This window comes from Rhinolophus sinicus, chromosome 1 (assembly GCF_057876585.1).
Source record: "Rhinolophus sinicus isolate RSI-liver-muscle chromosome 1, RSI-T2T, whole genome shotgun sequence".
Lineage (NCBI taxonomy): Eukaryota > Metazoa > Chordata > Mammalia > Chiroptera > Rhinolophidae > Rhinolophus > Rhinolophus sinicus.
Window position 1 is genome coordinate 73,029,284 of NC_142501.1, and position 24,209 is coordinate 73,053,492.

The window sequence follows — 24,209 nt, forward strand, 5'->3', positions numbered from 1 at the left end:
GCCATATTTTATTTATTTTACAGTAGTCAGCATTTTCTGAAACTCTGTTATTCTGTGCATTGTTTCCTTGTTTCCTGTCTGTCTCTACCCTGTGACTAGAAACACCATCCTACCTACTAGGTTTCAGATCCTGTATCCCCACTGCCTTGAACAGAACCTGGAACATAGTAGATTCTCAAGAAATAATTGTAAGATGATTCAAGAAGAAATTTTCAACCAAAAAATAGATGAATGGACAGATGGAAATATGGATTAATATATTAATTATTTACAAAGTAATAGCCATTTTGTGGTAATACAGTCAAAGATGCTAAGTATACAATCTCTCTATCCTCATTAATGACTTAACATGCTTATTTCATCACTTAAAGTATGTTAATCACCACCTTTCATCCAGTGAATCCCAATGTTAAGTAATGGAATTTATTTCATGATGCAATGGAGTGCTATCAGATTCATAATTGGTATTTTTATTGGACTACTTAAAGAGGCAGGAAAGGGAGAATGGTTAGGGATGAGAGGTCGGTTCAGGAACATCTGAATGGTTAACTGAGTAGCTCAGAGTGAAAACCCAAATCACTAGGAAATCTTGGCTTAAATGTAAAAAACCTCCCCAACTTAGTAGTATTTATTTATTTATGCAGAAGCTAAATGTTAAAATAACTTTCTGGGGTTTTGAAAATATATTTAAAATGATGTTCCTTTGTTTCAGAATAGCAAAATTGAATTTTAGTGATTAAAATAAAATACACTCATTTTTATATACACTCTACTCAGCAACTTAAAGAGTGTTGGTTTTTAGTTTATGATGGGGAAGGGCTCCCCCAGGCAGTTCTCTGGTACGTACCCCCTAGCTATGGTCTGGGGACAAAAAAAGGGGTTCTATGGAAAGTTATCTCACAGAGTGATCTGACCATCAATTCCTAACTGGGCATTTCAAGGTGGGTAGTTACGCTCCAGGCATATAATTTTTTAGTGAAAAGTTTATATTTGCCTTAAGCAAGCCTGATCCATTGTTTCAGTGCATCTAGGTCAACACACCTTTTAAAGAAATTGTAACCACCCTCAGGAAAGCACAGAATCTTGTTAACTATCCTGTAATCCAGTTCCTGCCTTACTTTCTCCCACCTCCAAGTAATCTTCTTTACATTCCCTCCTTAATTTCAAATGCACAAAAGAAGCTGCAAAATTGTTACCATCCAGAGCATTTGAGATCTTGCTCCCCAGCAAGTGTCATTAGTTTGGCTCAAAGAAACTATTATAAAAATTCTCTGCAGGTTTGCACATTTCTTATGTCGACAATTCTAATATCATTGAGCTTGTCATGCGGGAGACCCTGCTCGCTGCGCCATTTGTCGTGCGGGACGGCCTGCGGGGTCTCTGCTCCCACTCCCCATACAAGAACGCAGGATATGGTGAGGCCAAAAAGGAACACCCACGGAGCCATAGATGGGGGAGTCATACCACTTTATTCTCTCTGGCGGCACTATACTCTCACTGGAGGCTGGATACACACTGTCCGCAAACCGCCATCCACACTTGCCAGCCCAGCCGCCATCTTCTTGCTAGCCCCATCCTTCTTCTCTTTCTCTTCCTTTTTCTCAAACCGCCATCTTTTCCTCTCTCTCTCCTAGCATAGCCACAGCAGTTATATTGTGGCCAATGGCTCACTGGTTACAGCTGACGGCCAACTAGCCACAGCTGATGGCCATGCAATCACAGTTGGCCATTTACTACCTGAGCCAGCACCTGTCTATGTGAGGCTGAGAGCCTGGAAACTACTCTCTGGGGCTCCGCCCCCACACTCCACCCCTACAGGCTCTCGCCTCACAATCTACGCGACAAGCGTCTTCCGCGAGGGGACCTGTGCGAGGAGCCTGGGGGTGAATGCAATATCCTGGACACAGCCAGGCTCTCTGGGCACAGCCAGGGTTTCTCAGGGCACCACCAGTGCTTCTGGGCACGGCCAGACTTCCTGGACTTCTTAGGGTACCACCTGTCTTCCCGGACACAGCCAGGGTTTCTCAGGGCACCACCAGTACTCCTGGGCACTGCCAGACTTCCTGGACTTCTTAGGGTACCACCTGTCTTCCCGGACACAGCCAGGGTTTCTCAGGGCACCACCAGTACTCCTGGGCACAGCCAGACTTCCTGGACTTCTTAGGGTACCACCTGTCTTCCCGGACACAGCCAGGGTTTCTCAGGGCACCACCAGTACTCCTGGGCACTGCCAGACTTCCTGGACTTCTTAGGGTACCACCTGTCTTCCCGGACACAGCCAGGGTTTCTCAGGGCACCACCAGTACTCCTGGGCACTGCCAGACTTCCTGGACTTCTTAGGGTACCACTAGTCTTCCCGGACACAGCCAGGGTTTCTCAGGGCACCACCAGTACTCCTGGGCACAGCCAGACTTCCTGGACTTCTTAGGGTACCACTAGTTTCCCCGGGCACAGCTAGGATTTCTCAGGGCACTGCCACTTTCTCTGGGAACAGCCACACTTCCTGGACACAGCCAGGGCTTCTCAGGGCACCACCACTCTCTGTGGGCACAGCCACACTTCCTGGACACAGCCAGGGCTTCTCAGGGCACCGCCACTCTCTGTGGGCACAGCCACACTTCCTGGACACAGCCAGGGCTCTCAGGGCACCGCCACTCTCTCTGGGAACAGCCCGACTTCCTGGGCACAGCCAGGGTACCTTCAGGGCTCTACTACTCTCTCTGGGAACAGCCCGACTTCCTGGGCACAGCCAGGGTACCTTCAGGGCTCTACTACTCTCTCTGGGAACAGCCCGACTTCCTGGGCACAGCCAGGGTATCTTCAGGGCTCAGCCAGACCTCTCAGCGCACTGCCACTCTCTCTGTGCCTCTCAGGGTACCCTGCTGGAACAACAGCGACTCACAATCAAGGTGCTTACATATTCTCAATGGCGGCCAGTCAAGAGACAAAAGCAAATATCCCCCAGTTCCACTAACAACAGTTCCCAAACAAACAGTCAAGCAGTCCATTAAATTAGGGATGGAAGGCAATTCCCCATAGTCCATAGTCATTCGCCAGGGCTGTCCTGGGGGTGAGGGATGACCTTGACCTCACCCTTATCTCTCACGGAGGACTCAGCAAGCGTTACCTCCTGGGACTACAAGTCCTGCATCCGGGCTGCCCGAGCAGGAACCTCCCGGCCCACAGGGCTGCAACGACCTTCGCTTTCTCCGGCCTGTGCTGGTTGGGGAACCGTCCACATCTTTCCACCTCTCCACGGGGCTCCATCTCTGCAGCAGCTGCATGGCTTTTCCTGTGCTGGTGGGAGAACCGTCCACGTCCTCCCACCCCTCCACGGGGGTCCAGCTCTCCGGCAGCTGCTCCTCCTGGTCTTCCTCAGACTCACGCAGAAACTGCTCCACCGCACTTCGGAGAGCTTTGGCCGGCACCATACCCTGCTCGCTGCGCCATTTGTCATGCAGGAGACCCTGCTCGCTGCGCCATTTGTCGTGCGGGACGGCCTGCGGGGTCTCTGCTCCCACTCCCCATACAAGAACGCAGGATATGGTGAGGCCAAAAAGGAACACCCACGGAGCCATAGATGGGGGAGTCATACCACTTTATTCTCTCTGGCGGCACTATACTCTCACTGGAGGCTGGATACACACTGTCCGCAAACCGCCATCCACACTTGCCAGCCCAGCCGCCATCTTCTTGCTAGCCCCATCCTTCTTCTCTTTCTCTTCCTTTTTCTCAAACCGCCATCTTTTCCTCTCTCTCTCCTAGCATAGCCACAGCAGTTATATTGTGGCCAATGGCTCACTGGTTACAGCTGACGGCCAACTAGCCACAGCTGATGGCCATGCAATCACAGTTGGCCATTTACTACCTGAGCCAGCACCTGTCTATGTGAGGCTGAGAGCCTGGAAACTACTCTCTGGGGCTCCGCCCCCACAGAGCTATATCAGTCAAAAAAACTTAGTGCCATAGTGCAAGGAAGCGAATGATAGTGACAGTCTGGGAAGGAAGCATAAAGATGAATCTAAAAGAACTGATGGAGAACACAGGAAACTTGTTCACTTCATTTAAGCATCACTAGATTGAGAGCGTATTTTTTAAACCACAGAACTAGGCCCAAAACTCCTTAATAAATATCAATTGAGCACCTACTATCTTCCAGGCACTGAGCTGGCGATGAGAATATAAAGATTTAAAAAAAAAAAAGCTACAGTCCTTGCACTTCAAGTTCTTACTGTTAAGTGACTATACAGATGGAGACCTAAACAGCAGCCAACCTTTGGATTGGTTGATCCCAACCTTTGGGGTTTCAACTTCGTTCTAAGGACAAAGAAAAGCTGTTGAAGGATTTAAGCGGCAGAGTGGCATGATGAGATTTTCATTTTACAAAAAAATAAATTGGTCTGTTGGAATTTTAGAGGATGATTATGGATGGGAGGTTGGTAGTGGAGGTCAGAGGCAAAGAAACTGAGAACCCATTTAGAAGGCTGCTGCAGTAAACCAAACAAAGAGAAGACGATGACCAGGACTAAGAGAGCTGAACTAGGGATGGAAATGCTAAGGAAATGGAATTGATGGGACCCAGTGAATAGTTTGATAAAAGGAAGTGGATAATTAGGAAAAAGGAGGCGTCAATGTTGAAAACTGGTTTGGCAGACAAAAGATGAAAAGTTCATGAAAAGGATTTTGGCTTTTATTTATTTAGGTTTTCAAGTTTTATACCCTGAAGATTTTTGATGTGTCTTTTTTCCAAATAAGCATTTAAAAGAAATCTCTACTGTATTAATTTCTTCCAAAAAATAAATTTGCTATAGTATAAATTGTGTTTGTGCTTAAAAATCAGCAAAGAGTCAGGAGGAAACTTTAATTACGAATTTTCTTGTCATTCTACTTAAGATTTTGAAGTAAATAATTAATATATTTAGCAAAAAAGATTGGTAAAGATTCGTCTGCTTTATGTGTGTACACTAAGTAAACTCTTCATGTTGTTGGCAAATGTATGGTTCTCAAATTTTTAATTTGAATGTGAAGTCATGGGTGGTAGTGATAAGACCATTCACACTGGTTTTATATGGATGAACTCTAAATTATCCATATTAGAAATGTTCTAACCACAATCTTTTCTAATTGTTGTGTTCCAAAAAAAGTACCCTTCAATCAGTCAAGTAATTACATTCCGTCAATTCTTATGTACATCAGCAATGAAGCAGTTTTAATAGTCTCTAAAACTTAAAAAAAAATTTGTTTTTGTTTTACTTTTCTTAAAACAAAAAAAGCAAATGAAAGGAACTTGCCTTTGTATTTTATCCATAGGTATAGAAAAGTGATCATTATAATTGTGTTAAATATTTCCCAGTGGAATTTCTGTACCAAGACATGGTGACTCAAAATAAACCTGTCGTTGCATCTATTTACGTTTTTAGCAGAGTTTCTATAGTTTATGAGGTATTTCAACTGGTGTTTTATAATGCAAAGACTTTATGTCTTTGCTCATTAAAAATATTTTCTAAATAAGTGTATATTGACATAAATGTTCATTATGTGAATTAGCATATAGACAATATATTAGGGCAATGGTGAGGCGAAGCACATCAACTTGGAAATAGAGTTCCATTTAATTATTAATTTATAACACCTAGAAGAAATGGATGTACTTACAGGTATGCAAAATCATCTTAAAAGATGGGTTCATTGCCTGCGGAAGCCCTGATTGAGGTCTAATTGATTCCATTAATATTTTTAAAAAATAGGAATTAGTAAACATACAAAAACATGACAGTAAAGGCAAGCCTGGTCCCCAGTATTTTTGGTTTGTCTCAGTCCATGGAGAGTGGGAGCCTGTACACAGCACTCAATCTGTGGGCAGATGGTTGGGGAGCTCCAGAATTTCAGATGGGAGGGACTTTGGATGGCATTCCCTCCACCATGAGAAACTGCATTCACAAATAAGCACACTGTTTTCACTTCAATTTCACTGTTATTTAAGTTATTTAGAGGTGCTGAAGGAGATCAGGGAAGGATAAACAGCTCTCAAGCCATTCTTTGGTGCTCTGTTGTAGAGCTGCATGTCTCAGGATATGTTGAGAACACTGACATTTAGAGAAATCTGCTTTGATTTTCAATACCTATTATATCAGTTATTGGCACGGTACTTGCACAAATTTACTCAATCTTTTTGAATTCTGGTTTGCTTATTTATAAATGGGAATAGTAGTATTTTGATCTCGGTTTGGTTATTCAGATCAAGATTGAATGGGTAAAAATGCCTAGCGTATAGAAAGCAATGAATAAATGCTAGTTATCATTGTAATAGCTTAATCCATTAAATACTTGTCATTTTGTCACCCCCACCCCAGATTTCTTTACAGCTGTTTTCCTTTCCTCTTGCTGCTGTAACAAATGATCAGAAAAACACTGACTTAAAACAACTTAAATGTATCATCTTATATTTATGGAGGTCAGAGGCAAAAATGCGTCTCACTGGGCTAAAATCAAGATGTTCATTCTGAAGCTCCAGGGAAGGATTGATTCCTTGTTTTTTCCAGCTTCTGTATACCACCCTTGGTTTGTGGCCCCCAGCTAGCAATTGTGTCATTTGGACCTCTGCTTTTGTCATTCCATCTGCTTCTGTAACTCTGACACATCTGCCTCTTTTAGAAGGACCCTTGTGATTACAGTGGGCCGACAGGATGATCCCAGATAATCTTATAATCTTTCTATCTCTAAATCCTTCATCACATCTGCAAATTCCCCTTTGCCATGTAAGGTAACATATACGCAAGTGTATTAGTCAGGGTTCTTCAGAGAATTTTAGATAGATAGATAGATAGATAGATAGATAGATAGATAGATAGATAAATAGATGTAGATATATATAAATATATAAATATGGATATATATATATATATGTGGAGATAGATAGATAGATAGAAAGATAGATAGATAGATAGATGGCATTAGCTCACGTGATTATAGAGGCTTGCATGCCCAAACTGTGCAGTGTAGATCAGCAGGCTCGAAACCCGGGAGAGTGGATGGTGTAGATAAAGTCCAAACGCAGTCTCCTGCAGAAATCTCTCTTGCTCAGGGAGGCTAGTCTTTTTGTTCTATTCAGGCCTTCAACTGATTGGATGAGGCCCACCCGCACATGGAGGGCAATCTGTGTTTGACCATTTAAATGTTTATCTCATTCACAAAACACTCTCTTATTTCACACAAAATCAACCTAACAACAGGTGTCAGAGTTTAGGATTTAGAAATCTTTTGAGTGCTGGGGGTGATTATTCTGCCTTTCCATATTTTGAGAGCTGTGCTAACCTCTAACTCTATAGAAACAAGTTAGCCCAGTTGCTGCTTTTAAGAAACTCGCATTTAGAAGAGAAGACACATAAATTGATAAGTACAATGCAGAAGAGTAGGTGTAATGATATAGTTATGCACAGTGTGCCATGGTAATACAGAAGAGAGGCAAATAATTCAGCTGGGGGTTGGGAAGTGCAGGTGGAGAAGGTGGGGGTGACAAAGCTTCTAGAGGGGATGATGCTTAAGCTGAATTTTAAAGGCTATGTAGGAGTTAAAAAAGGGAAAAGGCATCGCAGTGAGAGGAATCAACCAGAGCACACAGAAATAACTACTCCAATAGGTCTAATTCTGCATTCACCTAGTAGCGTTCTCATTTCTCATTTCTCTTAACTTCCCTTGAAGAATTTTTTTTTCTTTTTGGTTTTCCTGTCAAGAAAGAATATGTTGACCAGAGAACTCAAGTGCCCAGTTCTTTTCACAATAATATTTCTCAGTGTAAATGAATAACTTGGTATTCGGGTGTATGTATCAGGCTTTGGGGTATGGTAGGTGCTATCGGTTACTCACCAAACAACTCTCTTCCCCTTATCCTTCCTATACGAAATCCAATTTTGTTCAGAGATTTGGTATATATTCAGGGACAGTGAGTCCCTTCATAGACCCACGGGACAAATTATGTGTTCTATTTCAATGGAAATATCCATTGAATTTTTTAAAAACTTCTTTTAATACTGTTAAAGTGCAGTTAGTATTGTGAGTCACTATTGTGCATCCTTGCATTATAGATTGATATGTAGCACATTTAAGTAGCAATTATTCTCACTGCTGTGAAGTGCTGGTGCTTTGTTCACGCAACATGCAAACATTTCAAATTACAGTACATTAAGATGTCAGTGACAAAAGGGAACAGTCTAAAAATAAAGTCATTTTTTAATCATTTTATAAAATGACTAACTCTCTTTCATCACTGAGCATGTACTCTACATTCTTGCAAATACTTGTCAGAATTATAAAGCCAAGAGACAAACTTCTAATTTTTCTTTTTCGGTGGGTTAGTTTCAAGAAATAGTGTCTCCTGATTCTTTTGCATTTCTTGTCAGAGAATTAGACTTGCTTTCCAGGCAAGGATGAATCTTGCCATGCACAAAGATAAACTAATATACACTTTGTTGCTCTTCTTTGTTACCTTTTCATTTCCATTTTTGGCTAAAGCAGTACATCGATCTGATATATTCAGGCAAGACAAAGTGATTCTCAGTTCTCATTCCTGAAGTGAAGGAAATGTTCAAGAGTACTGCTTCTATGTGTCAATAAAATCAATTTTCCACCTCTTTGCCCCCATGATAGCCTTGAAAAAGGTCTCTGAAGTGCCTACATATGAGTCAGGAATTTTTAGAGTCTTCTGAGGTCTAATGGACTTGATAAAACACTCCCTCTTCTGCATGGCTTATGAAAATATTGTTTAAGGCACATCTGATACCTGGTGAGCCCCACTTTTTGGATTGCCTTAAATCAGAGAACAGCTTTATTAATTTATTCTTTCAACAAATATTTATTGAATGCCTGTGATGGGATGGATACTAACGGTATATCACTGACCAAGATAAAATTGGATCTCTGTTCTGTGTTCAACCTGGAGGGAAGGGGATGGGGATGAGGGAGTGTGTGAGAGAAAGAAAATGGCTTGCATTAACTGAGGGCCTTCTGTTTGCTACTTACTCTACTGATTACTGCCCAGTGGGATCACATTTAAACCTCACACAAACCCGATGCAGAAGATATTTTTGTAATTATCCGCATTTTACAGATGAGGAACTGGGTTAGAGGAATATCTAACTCGCTTAAGACTGAAGAGCTTATAATTAGCACAGCCAGGAATTCAACCCCACTTTGCCTGAATTCAAACTCTGTCCACTTAAACACTATGTCCAAATGCCACTCTTTTACCTCATGGACATGACTACCAATAAAATAAAAAAGACTTTGGGTTTTTCCTCATTTGAAAATAAGATGTTTTCCTTTACATTTAAGTTAAAGCACTTTTTCTATGTGTGTGGCTATCCAATGGATGTCTTTGGGCCTAAGTACTATCCTTTCGCCCTGGGCAAGTGGGTTGTTTTAAAATAAGCCAAATAGAGAGGCCTCTGGTATACAGATTAGATTCATACATGCATTCATGCATGTATACCGTGTTTCCCCAAAAATAAGACCTAAGACTGGGTCTTATATTAATTTTTGCTCCAAAAGATGCTTAAGAGCTGATGGTCTGGCTAGGTCTTATTTTCAGGGAAACACATTACATACATGATACAAGAGATATATGTGTATGTGTATAATTTTATATATATAGAGGGTGCCAAAAAACACATTTTAAGAAAGGAAAACTGCATTAAAATTGTTAATACTCAATACATACCAGTAACAAAAGATGAATACAGGTCATGTTTGATTCTGCAATTACAAGAGGTGCTCAAAGTGGTTACCATCAACATCCAGACACTTCTGATTATGGCGAACTACTGCTTGAGCAACATTGACCAAAGTGTCCACTTGCATACATTTTTTTGGCACCCCTGGTATAGTGGAAAAGTCAACATTTGTAAATAAAGGGAGAATTTCAGCAAAGATGGAAACTTTAAAAAATCAAATGAAATGCTGGAAATGAAAAATATATCATCTACAAAGAATTCATTTCATATTCTTCAAAATGTCTGAAAACAGTGGAGAAAAATATCACTGAACTTGAAGACATGTGGGTCAACAGACATCACCCAAATGGAAACACAAAGAGAAAAGGGAGATTAAAATAAAAACAGATTATAATATCTAAGACCTCTGAAACAATACCAGTGATCTAAAACATGTAATTGGAGCCCAAGAAGGAGAGATGAGAGAGTGGGGGAATTTTGAAACATTTTCCAAAAAAAAAAAGCCCACTCATATGTATATTATAGTCAAACTACATCTTTGAAGTGCTGAAAGAAAAAAAATAGTCAACCTACAATATACCCAAATGATTCCTTAGCAATAAACACAAAATACATTTTCAGACAGCTAAATGAGAGAATTTGTTGGCCACTGACCTAAACTACAAGAAATGTTCCAAGAAAAAAAGAAAAAAAAGAGAATTGCTAAAAGAAATTTTTTGTTTTAAAGGGAAATGATACCAGATAAAAGCCAGATCAGCAGGACAGAAAAAAAAAACACCAAAGGCCTAATATATCTTTTTAATGTTCTTTATGTATGTATATAATATTATATATGTGGAATATATATTATACATGTAATATGTTACATATATTTTATATATGCTTAGAAAGATAGGTAGATAGATAGATAGATAGATACAGATATAGATTCCTGTAACCTGCAAAAACTGACAGGAAACTATTATGGAAAATAGGAGTTCCATTTATAAGGACAAGGAAAAACAAAAACTACAAAGTAATTTATAAAATGCTACTAAGAGTGGTATAGAGTCATTATAAATACTTTTAGGCATCAGCAGGAGTGCCCTCACCCTGGAATTTTGAATTCCAGGTATGGTTGGCTCAAATCCCACATTTCTTCTCCTCTCTCTCAAGCCCGGAATTCTTGTTTGATTCTCTGCAAGTATGTGTCTATTCCTTTATCTCTATCATGACATGACTGCAAGCTGGGGCCTAGCTCATGTGCTCTGTTCCCTTCTCCCAACCCAACGTAACCTTGAATAAAAAGATTATGTCAAAAAGCAAAACTTTTACTGGAGATAGGTAGGAAGCTGCATATGCTACTTCAAACAACAGAAAATTGCTTGTAGAATATTCTTGTTCTAAAATGTCCCTTGTTCATCTCGTTGGTAAGGTTTTCTCACTGGCCACTTCATCCACATGCCACTTTTACATACTTCCACCCTCACATTAGCTTCTCTTTTTGTTTGCCACCTTTGTGATCCTTTTTATTCTTCTCTTCTCTCTCAAGAATGAAATCAAAATTTTCTCATATTCTCATGCAGAGAAATTTAGCCACTCCGCTCATTGCATTGGCTCCTGTCAACACCCCCACCTTCTTCCCAGAACAGTTTCATTACATAACTCCAGGGGCATCACTTAAACGTTGTAGTCCATGGAAACGGGACTCCCTGGAGTTGTGCAGTGCACAGACTGAGCAGCAGTATGGGGCAGTGCTACCTCTACTTTATTAAAGTCGTTTCCTAATCAAAGACTATTCTGGTTTCAACTGTTCTGTTAATAATCTCCCACCTATATTACATGAAAGACCTACATAAACTATAGGAGATTGAAAAAAGGCGAAATAAGTGGAAAGCTACACTGCGTACTTGGATGGGACGTCTAATGTAAAAATGTCTATTCTTTTCAAATTACTCCCAGGTGTCATCAATTCTAATTAAGATATCAACAGATTTTTCTATTTTTTTCTGATGTATGATGATAAATTTTAATACGTTGAGAAACTGAACGTGAGGAAATAATAAAAATAAATCTTTTCGGAAAAAATGAGAACAAATATTAGACCCTGTAATTATCACGAACATATGTAACTGTCATCTAAATAGTCATCTAATTAGCTAGTTTCCCATCTAGCTAGCTAGCTGTCTTTGATCTAACTTTTGTGGGCATCTGAAGTATATCTTTTCGTTTAAAAACATCTTCCCCTTCTTCAGGAGTAGGACATCACCCCCACTATGCATCCCACATGGATTGTGTTGAGCTGCCAATCATAGGACCCCACTCCCTGGGGGGGGAGATGCAGTGTAGGCAGGAACACTCAGACAGTAAACTATCTTCTTGGCCATAATGATTGGTCCAAGGATAAATTCATGACTCAAGTCAGTCAGAGTTTTCCCTGGAAATATTCAAAATAAAGCTGAGAAAACATATCCTCTTCTGGGAAAGATAACTGGGATGATGTAAGCCCAAGACTGCTGGCAGATATGTTTTCTGCCAGTGGAAAAAGCCCATCTGTTATAGGAGAGAATGAAGCCAAGCAGAAGTAAGTAAACATGAGAGATGGAATTAGCAAGAGAGAAAATCCTGGAGGTCTTGAGTCCCAGTTTGAATTTCTGAAGCTCCAGAACCTACCGGTTCCTGAAGACCATCTCTCAAATCTCAAAGTTTTCCTGGTATATTGCTAATAACTTAGACATAGAAATAGAGGTACAGCTGTAACTACAGGGAATATTTTGCTTTTCTTTGCCCACTACTCTGCTGGTTAACCCACCCAAAGGAGAAAGGGAAGAGAGATGCCACCCTGATTACTCAGGTTCCCAGATATGTTTTAGGGTTATGACTTATTATTGGATGATTTCACTTTTAAATAATGATGGTGGTTATGGTGGTGATGGTAATGGTGGTTAAGAGTGTTAGTATTTGTAATAATACCAGCAGCAGTAGCTCTGCTGTTGGGTGTGCCAGATGGTGCCTAGATATCCTGAAGTTTCTCCAGGTATTATTCGCCCCTGGGGTTGAACTGGGGCTCGGTGGCTTGGGAAAGTAAAATAGATGACATAGAGGCCATAATTGGTATAGAATAATAGAATCTGAGCAGACAGATGCATGAATTATTTTATACAAACTCTAAGGAAGTTTACCAAGGATGGAACTCTCTGTAGTTCTCTACTAAGAACACTGGAATCTCCCTTACTGGGGGGAAATCTGGACACATTTCATCTTAGCTTCAAGCCATCTCACTTCAATTGTGTATTTCTTTGGGTTATCTTAGGTTACCCAAGGATCACAAGACTTCCAAGTGTACCACACCATTGAGACAGCTCAAGACTTCCATTTTAACTCTTTTTTGTTATTTTATTAAATTTATTGGAGTTACAGTGGCTAGTAAAATTATATAGGTTTTAAGTGTATATTTCTACAGTACATCATCTATATATTGCATTGTGTGTTCACCATCCAGAGTCAGTTCTCCTTCCTTCACCATATGTTTGACCTCCTTTCCCTCTTTTACCACTCCCCTCCCCCCTTACCCTCTGGTAACTGTTAAACTGTTGTCTGTGTCTGTGAGCTTTCGTTTGTTTGTTTGTCTTGTTCCTTTGTTGTTTTTAGTTGTATATCCCACATATGAGTGAAATCATATGGTTCTTGACTTTTTCTGTCTGACTTATTTTGCTTAACATGATAATCTCAACATCCATCCATTTTATAGAAAAAAAAGATTCCCATTCTGACTCTTCCTGGCCTGCTTTTCCACCATTACCTCTCATTCATGTCACCTGGATGTTTTTTCTTCTGTCTTATTTAGGGAGTTTGTACAACTCTCTAATGAGTCTTTCTTCTGTCTTGGACGTTCATTCATTGATCCATCTATTTACTCAAATCTGTATTTAATGAGTATCTGCCATGTGCCACTCATTGTGCTGGTTGTACCCCAGGAATTTTCAGCCTGGTAGGAAGATACACATGGACACACTTTAATAAACAATTGCCGAACCCAGCCCCATTTCGCAAGGCCTGGATATGGTTGATCTAACAACCTCTCCTCAGTACCTCAGTTTCCGGACCTTCCTTTTCTGTGTGATATATTCCGTCTCCTCCTCTAATGTGGCTGGGAACACTCAGTTCAACCTTCTCACATGGGCCAGTTCTAGCAATTCCTACACTTCTATGTTCTTGCTTACAAAACAGAGGAAGGACTGCCCCAAATGCCCCTACTTATGCCTTCCTCTGTAGCATACCATAGGACCAGGGCCGCTGGCCATAATTCTGAAGAACCTGTGTTTTTCTAGGCCAAGGCTATGAAGTGGGAAATTTTCATATCCCTGGTCCTGCAAAACAGTTCCTGCTGCCCTACCAGAGACGTCAATGGGAGGGCAATAGGAGAAGATATGGACTGGAAGACAAGGGGTAGAAGTGGCTTCACTGTTGGCTGTTGAAAATATAATTCCTTGCAATAAACTTTCTCTCATGACATAAAATAGAATTCAGCAGTTCATTTATATTAATAATTGTGTTATCTATGTAGATTAAAAAGTGACTAACCTTTAAATATCATTTTTATACACTTTTGTTTACTCTGCTCTCATACTTCAGTTTATGACCATCTTAAACTACCACCTACCATGACAGTGACTTTAGTTACTGTTTCATTTTATAGCAGAGTGTAATTGTGTTTTCTACTGTTTTATGGATTGTGTAGTGAGGCAAATTGTGACTGAATTCAAAAATACATTTTATTTGAAAAATAGTGTATGCTGCATAAATAGAAATAGTTGTGAAATAAAAAGAAATTATCCTGTTGTTTCCTCTCAAATTCCACTTCCCATAAGTCACATTATTTTGTTTAAGAATATACAATATTTTTCCCCACAAATCCCATAAATGAGCTTACACACACACACACACACACACACACACACACACACACGTTATACTTAGCTTTCTCTACTTAACAATTTGTCCATGTCATTATAAATATTTCATAGTATGAATGTACTGTAATACACTTAACTGTATATCTGTTAAAATACAATTAGAATGATTTTATATGTTTCACTATTACAAACACTACTATAATAGAAAAAATAAACAAACGTTGTAATATATATCCCTGCATGAGTATGTACTGTATCTGCAAAGCAAATTTCTAGAAATGAAATTGCTGGGTCAAAAAATAGATATATTTGAAATTTAGATTGACACTATGGAAATGCCATCCAAAAAGGTTGTACCAGCCTGTGCTCTTACCAGCAGCGTGTGCCTGAGAGCATCTGTTTTTAATCTTTGCCAATCTGGTAGCGAAACATGGCATACAGCATTGTTATTTTAATATGAATTTCTTTCATCATGAAAGAGATCTAGCATCTTGTCATATATTTATGAACCATATGTATTACCTTTTCTCTATACTGTAGTCTTTTTATGACAGATTTTTTATATTTCAAATAATTTCCAGGAAAAAAGATATTTTTCAGTTTCACATTAAATGACTCTGAAGTTTTTAAACCCTACAATTAAAATTAAAATTAGATTGGTGCCAGGGTCATATGTAATGAAATAATGATTTTTGGTACAAGTAAAAGATATCCAGTCCATCTGGGTCCCCATGGACCTTCCCCATCCCACAGTGCAAAGCAGCAGTCTCCTTGCATTTGCACTGTCATTCTTGATACCCAGAAACGACAGTCTCAAATCCTCTTTCAAAAGCTGGACAATATGGATTATTTTCGCCTCTAAAATTGTAGATCAAAAATATAAAAAGCATGGAGGATGGGTTGGCTCCATGCCAACAGCACAGAAAGCAGCTTTTCAGAGGTTATATAAAATGCAAGTAAGAAATGAAATGATTATGCCATGTGTAAAACTGAAAAGCTGGAATCGGCCCAGATCTCAAGTGCAGCTGTGAAAGAAACAGGAGGCAGTGGTCAAGTGCAAAGGAGAAAATCACTAGTACTGGGGAGAGTTTGAAGAATGGAATACCACACAAAAATTAAGCAAAGGACCTGTTTATTTTTGTTTAAATTCAAGTCCAGTGTCTCTCCAGCAGAGGGAAGATGCTGAGTAGGATAAACTACCTGTTTTAGTTAGTTTGTTTGTTGGTGGTGGTTGTTTCTGGTTGCAAGCATAGGAGCCTGACTCAAACTAGTTCAGGCTAAGACAGAATTCACTGGTTTATGTAAAAGGAAGTTGAGGATTAACAATTTTCTAGCATCACTTGGTTCTGGGCTGGGATAAATCCTACTTAGTTGTGGTGTATCATTCTTTTTAGACATTGTTGGATGCAACTTGTTAATATTTTGTTGAAGATGTTTGCATCTATGTTGTATCCTTGGTGTATAGTTTTCCTTTCTTGTAACATCTTTGTCTGGTTTTGATATTAGGGTAATGCTGGCTTCATAGAATGAATGAGGAAGTATTCTCTCTGCTTCTATCCTCTGAGAGAGATTGTAGAGGACGGATGTAACTTCTTCCTGAAGTGTTTGATTAAGGTATATTTTTAAAGCATAGTTTTCATTTGGAAATTGTATGGTAGCTTACGGTGAAAGAGCTCAAGTCCTAAGCAGGGTTTCCTGACTTATCATGACAATAAAAGGAAGTGCTAGATCACCTGGAAACCTGCTCTTTGTTTCAGAATGTTCCTCTACTGATTTTTAGAACATCTACTAAATATCGACTATATGACAGAAAGCACTGGCTAGGTGATTGAGAAACAAACAAACATACATACACACATATGTGAATAAATAAATATATATCCATTACTTTTGTTTAAAATTAATTTTTATTTTTGATGTAATTTCAGACCTTTGTTGCAATAACTGTACAAAGAATTTCCCCATATCCTTCACCCAGGTTCCTCAAACATTAACATTTTATTTTCATTTTCTCTTTGAGCTGCTCAGACACGATATTCCCTTATCCTTAAATACTTTAGCATGTATTTCCTAAACCATTCTTTTATCTAACCATAACACAGTGATTAAAATCAGGAAGTTAACATTGATGCAAAAGTATTGTCTAATATACAGATCATATTCAAATTTTGCCATTTGTCCCAATAATGTCTGCTATAGGAAAATGAAATTCTGGGTCATATGTTGTGTTCAGTTTGTATTTAATTTTATTTAATTTGGAAGAATTCCATGGTCTTTCATGACATTGACATTTTTTTTAGGAGTACAGGCTATAATTTTGTAGAACATCCCTCAATTTGGGTTTGTCAGATGTTTCTTCATGATCAGATTCAGGACATGGCTTTTGGTAGGAATATCGCAGAAGTTCTATCGTCGTCTTCTCAATGCATCACTTCAGGAGGCATATAATGCCAATTTACACCATGTCTCTATTTTTCAAGTACTGAACATCTAGGATTGGTGACAGGCACACAGAAGTAACTGCGATATAATCCGATTAGCACAATAAGAGAGGTATACGTGTGTGTCAGCCATCTTTAACTTCTTCTTCATATTCTCTTGGCACACTTTTTTGTTCCAGCTATTGCTGTTACAGCCAGCTTCTCTCTGTCATGGCCTTGCCTCAAGTGCATGGAGCATCTCTTACTTTTTGCAGTAGGGCTTCTCTGCCACGGCCACATGGGGTGCCCGCTGAAGCCCACCCAGCTGTTTTGGCACAGGCGCAGACTGGGGAGTGTGAGGAAGTTGGCACCGACTGGAGCAACCTTTTACCCCAGTGAATCAATCATCTCCTCTCTGTATCACATAATTCTGACAATTCTGAGGCACAATTCACACAGCTCTCAAAGGACTCTCGGCAGGATCAAACCCCAGGTGCCCACAGGGTTGACCAGTTTGGTAATGCGCCCTGGGATTGCCATTCTTTCCTTCCATTTACCATTCTTCTCCAGACCCCCATTCCTGTCCCCTGGAATCACTTCCCAAAGTAAACCAACTGTATCCAAGTCCTTGTCTCAAACTCTGCCTTTCGAGGGAACCCACAATTAGCCATTTGATATCAGCAGTAAACTATACGCAAACACCCAGGAAGGAATTCTGGAACTGAATGCCTCACCAGTCAGACACTTCCACTGGTGATGGAAAGTGTGGGAGGTGATTACCCCGGCCTGACTCAACATCACTAAGACTTTCACTGTATATGATTGGGATGAGGTATACCGGTAGATGGAAAGTCCAGCATTTGTGTATGTATTAGCGATGGCCCTTGAACAGTTTGAAGACAATGGTATTTATAAGACCTATAGATTGCCTCAATTTTGTCAAGGGCTCTTGAAGACTTTTAAGAAAAGAAAAGGAAAGCAAAGAGAAGAAGAAGAGAAGAGAAAAGAAAAAAGAAAAGAAATGAATAGGCTCAGGAGACTAACTTTCAATTTTAGGCAGGCCATGAAACTCAGAAAGCCTCGAAAGCATTATTTAAAGAGATGCTTACTTTTTGCATTCATAGAGCAATAATCAGACCCAGGATTGAATTGTAAGGTAGCATAGCTACAGAGAAGACTGAAAATGCTGCCTGACAAGTCTTCTATGCCAAAGGCAGGGCCCTGGTAGGGAAAGAATGGAACCCTGAAACTTGCAATGGTAGCATTTAGGTGGACAAACCAGAGAAATTTAAGCCCCCAGGTTCTTCTGAATTCTGTGTTGGCACAAGTAGCTCCCTCTGCTTTGCATGAAGAGAATAGCCTTGCCCTTGTCCAGAGACTCTGCAAAAACCTCAGATGAGGCAATAGCATATAAATAAACAAAGACTTGTAAGACCTGGCTTATATCGCCTAAAGGAAGTGAGGATATAGGCATACAAGTGAATTTTGAAAGTGCTGGGTCAGGGAGGGCAGAATAGAAAGGTGAATAGGAGAGAATTTGTTGACATTGAAAAACACTTGGAGTTTCGTGACGTAGCAAGGACTTACGGAGTTAGTCCTAATATATCACTGGAATGGCTCCCTAAAGCTGGGGTGGGATGAAGCCCTATAGCATACGAAGGAGAGATTTTAGAAGTGCCTTGACTACTGTGAGGAAGGTGTCCGAAGGCTCAGGGAGGTTAGACTGTTAGACTAAGTTTATGAGACCCGAGGACCCACCACCTGACTGTTTTTATTGTAAGGGCCTGGAGAATATACTCGTCGCTCAGGCAATAGCAAATACAGTGGTGAGGGTATCACTAGCATCTTTGAGAAGGCCAGTGGTAGCTCTTCACTGTAGATGACAGTAAAAGATGCTGCTGTGGAACTGGGCTCCCTAATATCAATTGGATTGATAAGAATCTCGAGTAGCAGAGGCCAGATGGTAAAACTTCACTACCCGAAGGAAAATGTACATAATTATGATAGTGGGCTACAGGTCAGAGGGGCAACCAGAATGTCTTCACCCACGGGGTCTGTGATAATGATTCATAGACCATGGTGTTCTTCAGGGCCGCTTACATGAGCATCCACTCGGGTGTCACTTGACCTATATGTATAACAGGAAAAAATCAACAGCTGGTGAACAGAAGGCTGATGCCAGTTGTTTCAATGGAAAACTACAACCTCTCCCCAAGTTTACAGATTTAAGCTAGTTGTCAGACCCACAGCTCATCATCTGAAGGGGAGGTTGAGGACAGACCCAGAAATACTAGCACAAGTATCTATACTGCGTATTCCTCCAGTGGTTCTCCAAAAGGACACATACCCACTTATGGAGAAACTGTACATTAACAAAAGGGAAACGAATAGGCATTTCTGTTTTTATTATTAGATTTATTGGGATGACATTGGTTAATAAAATGATATAAGTTTCAAGTGTACAATTCTATAATACATCATCTATGTATTGCATTGTGTGTTTACCACCAAAAGTCAAATATCCTTCCACATGTTTGACCCTCTTTACCTTCTTCTACCAACCCCCCACCCTTTTCACCCTTGGTACACACTAAACTGTTATCTGTGTCTGAGTTTTGCTTGTTTGTTTATCTTGTTTGTTTGTTGCTAACAGTTTTATATCCTACTAGGAGTGAAATCACATGGTTCTTGACTTTTTCTGTCTGATTATTTCACTTAGCATGATAATGTCAAGGTCCATCTATATTGTCACAAATGGCAGTATTTAATGTTTTCTTATGGTTGAGTAATATTTCATTGTGTATATGTGTGGGGAGCCATGGTTACAGGAAACTCTGAGCCTGTTTCCACCCCCTAGGGCATTATCTCTGCCTGCACCTGGAGAGTGCTTGCAGGCTGCTAGGAATGTGGTGGGAGCGGCCAGTTCCCGGACACAGAAGACTGATGGCTACTTCAAGGCAATTGATAAGGATAATTGCTTCTGGGAGTTTTAGTTAGTTTGTATCCTCTATGTAAAAGAAAAAAAGTTATAGTTGCTAAGGTGATGCATACTTTCTTTGATAAGTTGCACGTACTCAAACTGTATAAATGAGTGAAGAATAATAAACTCGGGGCTTCAGGATCACTGAGGACCGGCCGCATTAGCATTTGTGTGAGTGTCTTTTATTCATTCCCACTCCCCCATTCAGGTACTGATCGACTTGTGGCGGCTGGCCCGTCACATATATGTACCACTTTTCTTAATCCAATCATCTATTGAAGGACACTTTGATTGTTTCCATGTCTTAGCCACCATGAATAATGCTGCATTGAACATAGGGGTACATATATCTTTACAGATAACTGTGTTCAGATTTTTTGGTAGATATCCAGAAGAGGAATTGCTTGGTCATATGGTAATTCTGTTCTTAATTTTTTGAGGAACCTCCATACTGTTTTCCATAATGACTGTTCCAATTTATATTCCTAGCAGCAGTACATGAGGGTTCCTTTTTTCTCACAACCTCTCCAACCCTTGTTATTACCTGCCTTGTAGATAATAACCATTCTAACAGGTGTGAGGTGGTATCATTGTGGTTTTCATTTGCATTTCCCCTATAACTAGTGAAGTTGAACAGTTTTTCATAGATCTGTTGGCTATTTTTTGTCTTTTTGGGAGAAGTGTCTGTTCAGATCCTCTGCCAATTTTTTAATTGGATTGTTTGTTTTTTTGTTGTCGAGTTGAATGAGGTTTTTTGTTTTGTTTTGTTTTGTTTTGTTTTTTACGTATTTTGGATATTAGCCTCTTATTGGAGGTGTTGTTTGCAAATATCATCTCTTATTCGATTGGTTGCCTCCTTGTTCTGTTGGTGGTTTATTTTGCTGTGCAGAAGCTTTTTAGTTTAATATAGTCACATTCATTTATTTTAGCTTTTACTTCCCTTGCCTTTGAGGTCAAATTCATAAAATCCTCTCTGAACCCAAAATCCATAAGTTTAGGACCTGTGCTTTCTTGTATGCAATTTATTGTTTCAGGTCTTATGTTTAGGTCTTTGATCCATTTTGAGTGAATTTCGGTACATGGTGGCAGAAAGCAGACTACTTTCGTTTTTTTTTGCACAAAGCTTTCCAATTTTCCCAGCACCATTTATTGAAGAAGCTTTCTTTTCTTCATTGTATGTCTTTGGCTCCTTTGTGAAAAAGTATCTGCCCATATATATGTGGGTTTATTTCTGGGTTCTCAATTCTGTTCCACTGGTCTGTGTTTGTTTTTCTGCCAATACCATGCTGTTTTGATTATTATCATTTTGCAGTATAAATTGAAGTCAGGGAGTGTAATACCTCTGGCCTTGTTTTTCCTCAGGATTGCTTTGGATATCCTCAGTCTTTTGTGATTCCATACAAATGTGATCATTTTTTTCTTCTATTTATTTTTAAAATGCCATTGGAATTTTGGTGGGGGTTGCATTAAATCTGTATATTGCTTTGGGTATTATGGCCATTTTAACTATGTTATGTCTTCCAATCCATGAATATGGAATATCTTTCCATTTCTTTGTGTCTTCTTCAATTTCTGTTAATAATGTCTTGTGGTTTTCAGTGTATAGCTCATTCACATCCTTTGTTCATTTATTCCTAGGTATTTTATTTGTTGTAATTGCAAAAGGAATTGTTTTTTTCATTTCTTTTCTGAAATTTCATTGTTAGTATATAGGAACGCAGTGGATTTTTGTACATTTATTTTGTATCTTGGAATTTTACTGTATTTGTTTATGGCTTCTAATAGTATTTTGGTGGAATCTTTAGGTTTTTCTATAAAAAGAATTATGTCTTCTGCAAAACATGACAATTTGACTTCTTTATTACCAATTTGGATGCCTTTTATTTTTTTCTCTTGCCTAATTGCTCTGGCTAGTGCTTCCAATATTATGTTGAGTAACAGTGGTGACAAGGGGCATCCCTTTTTCCTGATTTTAGAGGAAAAGCCTTCAGGTTTTCACTGTTAAGTATGATATTATTATAGTTGAGGGTTTGTTATATATGGCCTTTATTATGTTGAGGTATTTTCATTTTATACCCATTTTATTAAGTGTCTTAATCAAAAAAGAATGTTGTATATTGTCAAGTGCTTTTTCTGCATCTATTGATATGATCATATGATTTTTATCCTTTATTTTGTTTATGTGGTGTATCACATTGATTTGCGTATGTTGAACCATCCTTGTGCCCTTGGAATGAACCTCACTTGATTGTGATGTATAGTCTTTTTAAGTATTCATTTTGCTAATGTTTTGTGTAGGATTTTTGCATCTGTATTCATCAGAGATATTGGTATCAGGGTAATTTTGGTCTCATAAAATGAGTAGAACATATTGTCTCTTCTTCAGTTTTTGGAAGAGTTTGAGGACGGGTGTTAAATCATCTTTGAATGTTTGGTAGAATTCAATAGTGAAATCACCTAATACTGGACTTTTGCTTTTTAGGAGATTTTTGATGATTGTTTCCATTTCCTTGCTGTTGATCAATCTATTTAGATTTTCCAATTCTGCATGATTTGGTCTAGGAAGGGTCTATATTTCTAAAAATTTGTCCATTTCTTCTAGGTTATTGAATTTGGTGGGGTAGTCTTTTATAGTATTCTTGTATGATCTTTTTTTATTTCTGTGGTATCCGTTGTAACTTCTCTTTTATTTATAATTTTGTTTACGTATTTTTCTCTTTTTTCCTTAGTGAGTCTAGCCAGGGGTTTGTCAATTTTATTAATCTTTTCAAATAGCCAGCTCTTTGTTGCATTATTTTTTTTCTATTGTCTTTTTGTTCTCTATTTCATTTAATTCTGCTCTAATTTTTAGTATTTACTTCTTTCTGCTGACTTTGGGCTTCATTTGTTCTTCTTATTCTAGTTCTTTAAGATATAATGTTGTTTGGTATTTTTCTTGTTTGTTGAGATAGGCCTATAATGATATAAATTTCCCTCTTATTACCACTTTTGCCACATCCCAAAAAAGTTTTGATATGTTGTATTTTCCATTCTCATTTCTTGGTATCTTTTGATCTCTCCTTTTACTTCCTGTTTGACACAGTCGTTATTTAGTAGCAAGTTTTTAAATCTCCACATACTTTTGGTTTTCCCACTTTAGTTTTGCAATTCATCTCCAGTTTCAAAGCCTGATGTCAGAGATATGCTTGGTAGGACGTCAGTCTTCTTAAATTTGCTGAGACTAGTTTTGTGTCCCAACATATGGTCTATCCTTGAGAATATTCCATGTGTAGTAGAAAAGAATGAATAGGCTGGTGATCTTGGATGAAGTGCTCTGTAAATGTCAATTATGTCCATTTGCTCTAATGCGTCATTTAAGACAGATATTTTCTTACTCTTTTTGTTTGGGTGATCTATCCATAGCTGTCAGCAGTGTATTTAGATCATCTACTGTAAATGTGTTTTTGTCACTTTTTCCCTTTAGTTCTGTTAGTAGTTGCTTTATATATGTTGATGCTCCCTGACTGGGAGCATATATATTGGTAAGTGGTATGTCTTCTTGCTGTGTTACCCCCTTTATCATTATGAAATGTCCATCTTTGTCTCATGTTAACTTTTTTATCTTGAAGTCTATTTCATCAGATATAAGTATGGTTACACATGCTTTTTTCTGGATGCCATTTGCTTATAATACCGTTTTTTCACCCTTTCACATTGAGTCTGTATTTGTCCTTGCAACTGAGATGTGTCTCTTAAAGGCAGCATATGGTTGGGTTTTGTGTTTTGATCTCATCTGACACTATGTACCTTTTTATTGGTGAGTTCATACCATTTACATTTAGGATGATTATTGATATATTAGACTTTCCTATATCCATTTTGTCTTTTGTTTTCTGGTAGCTTGGTGTCCCCATTGTTTCTTTGTTCTATGTTTCTGTCTGTTATTTTAGTTTGGTAGTATCCTGTGATTTTTTTTTTCCCCCATTTCCTCTTTTTTTAACGTTATGTGTCTCAGTTCTGTTGTGTGTGTGTGTGTGTGGGGGGGGGGGGTTACTATCAAGTTTATGTAAAAGAAAACTTAATACATACAGTAGTCCTTTTTCTTCTGCTTGCATCTTATCTCCATTCCTTTTTGCAAATGCAAACATTTACCCCTTACCTTTTTATGTTTTTGTTGTTACAAATTATCCCTATTTATGCTGTGAGT

General features: G+C 39.0%; 1 protein-coding gene across 2 annotated transcripts in view; it reads left to right on the forward strand.

Annotated features, from left to right (window-relative positions):
• ZDHHC17 (zDHHC palmitoyltransferase 17) overlaps positions 1-24,209 on the forward strand; it is a 141,869-nt gene that overhangs the window by 17,188 nt on the left and 100,472 nt on the right. The window lies entirely within an intron of this gene.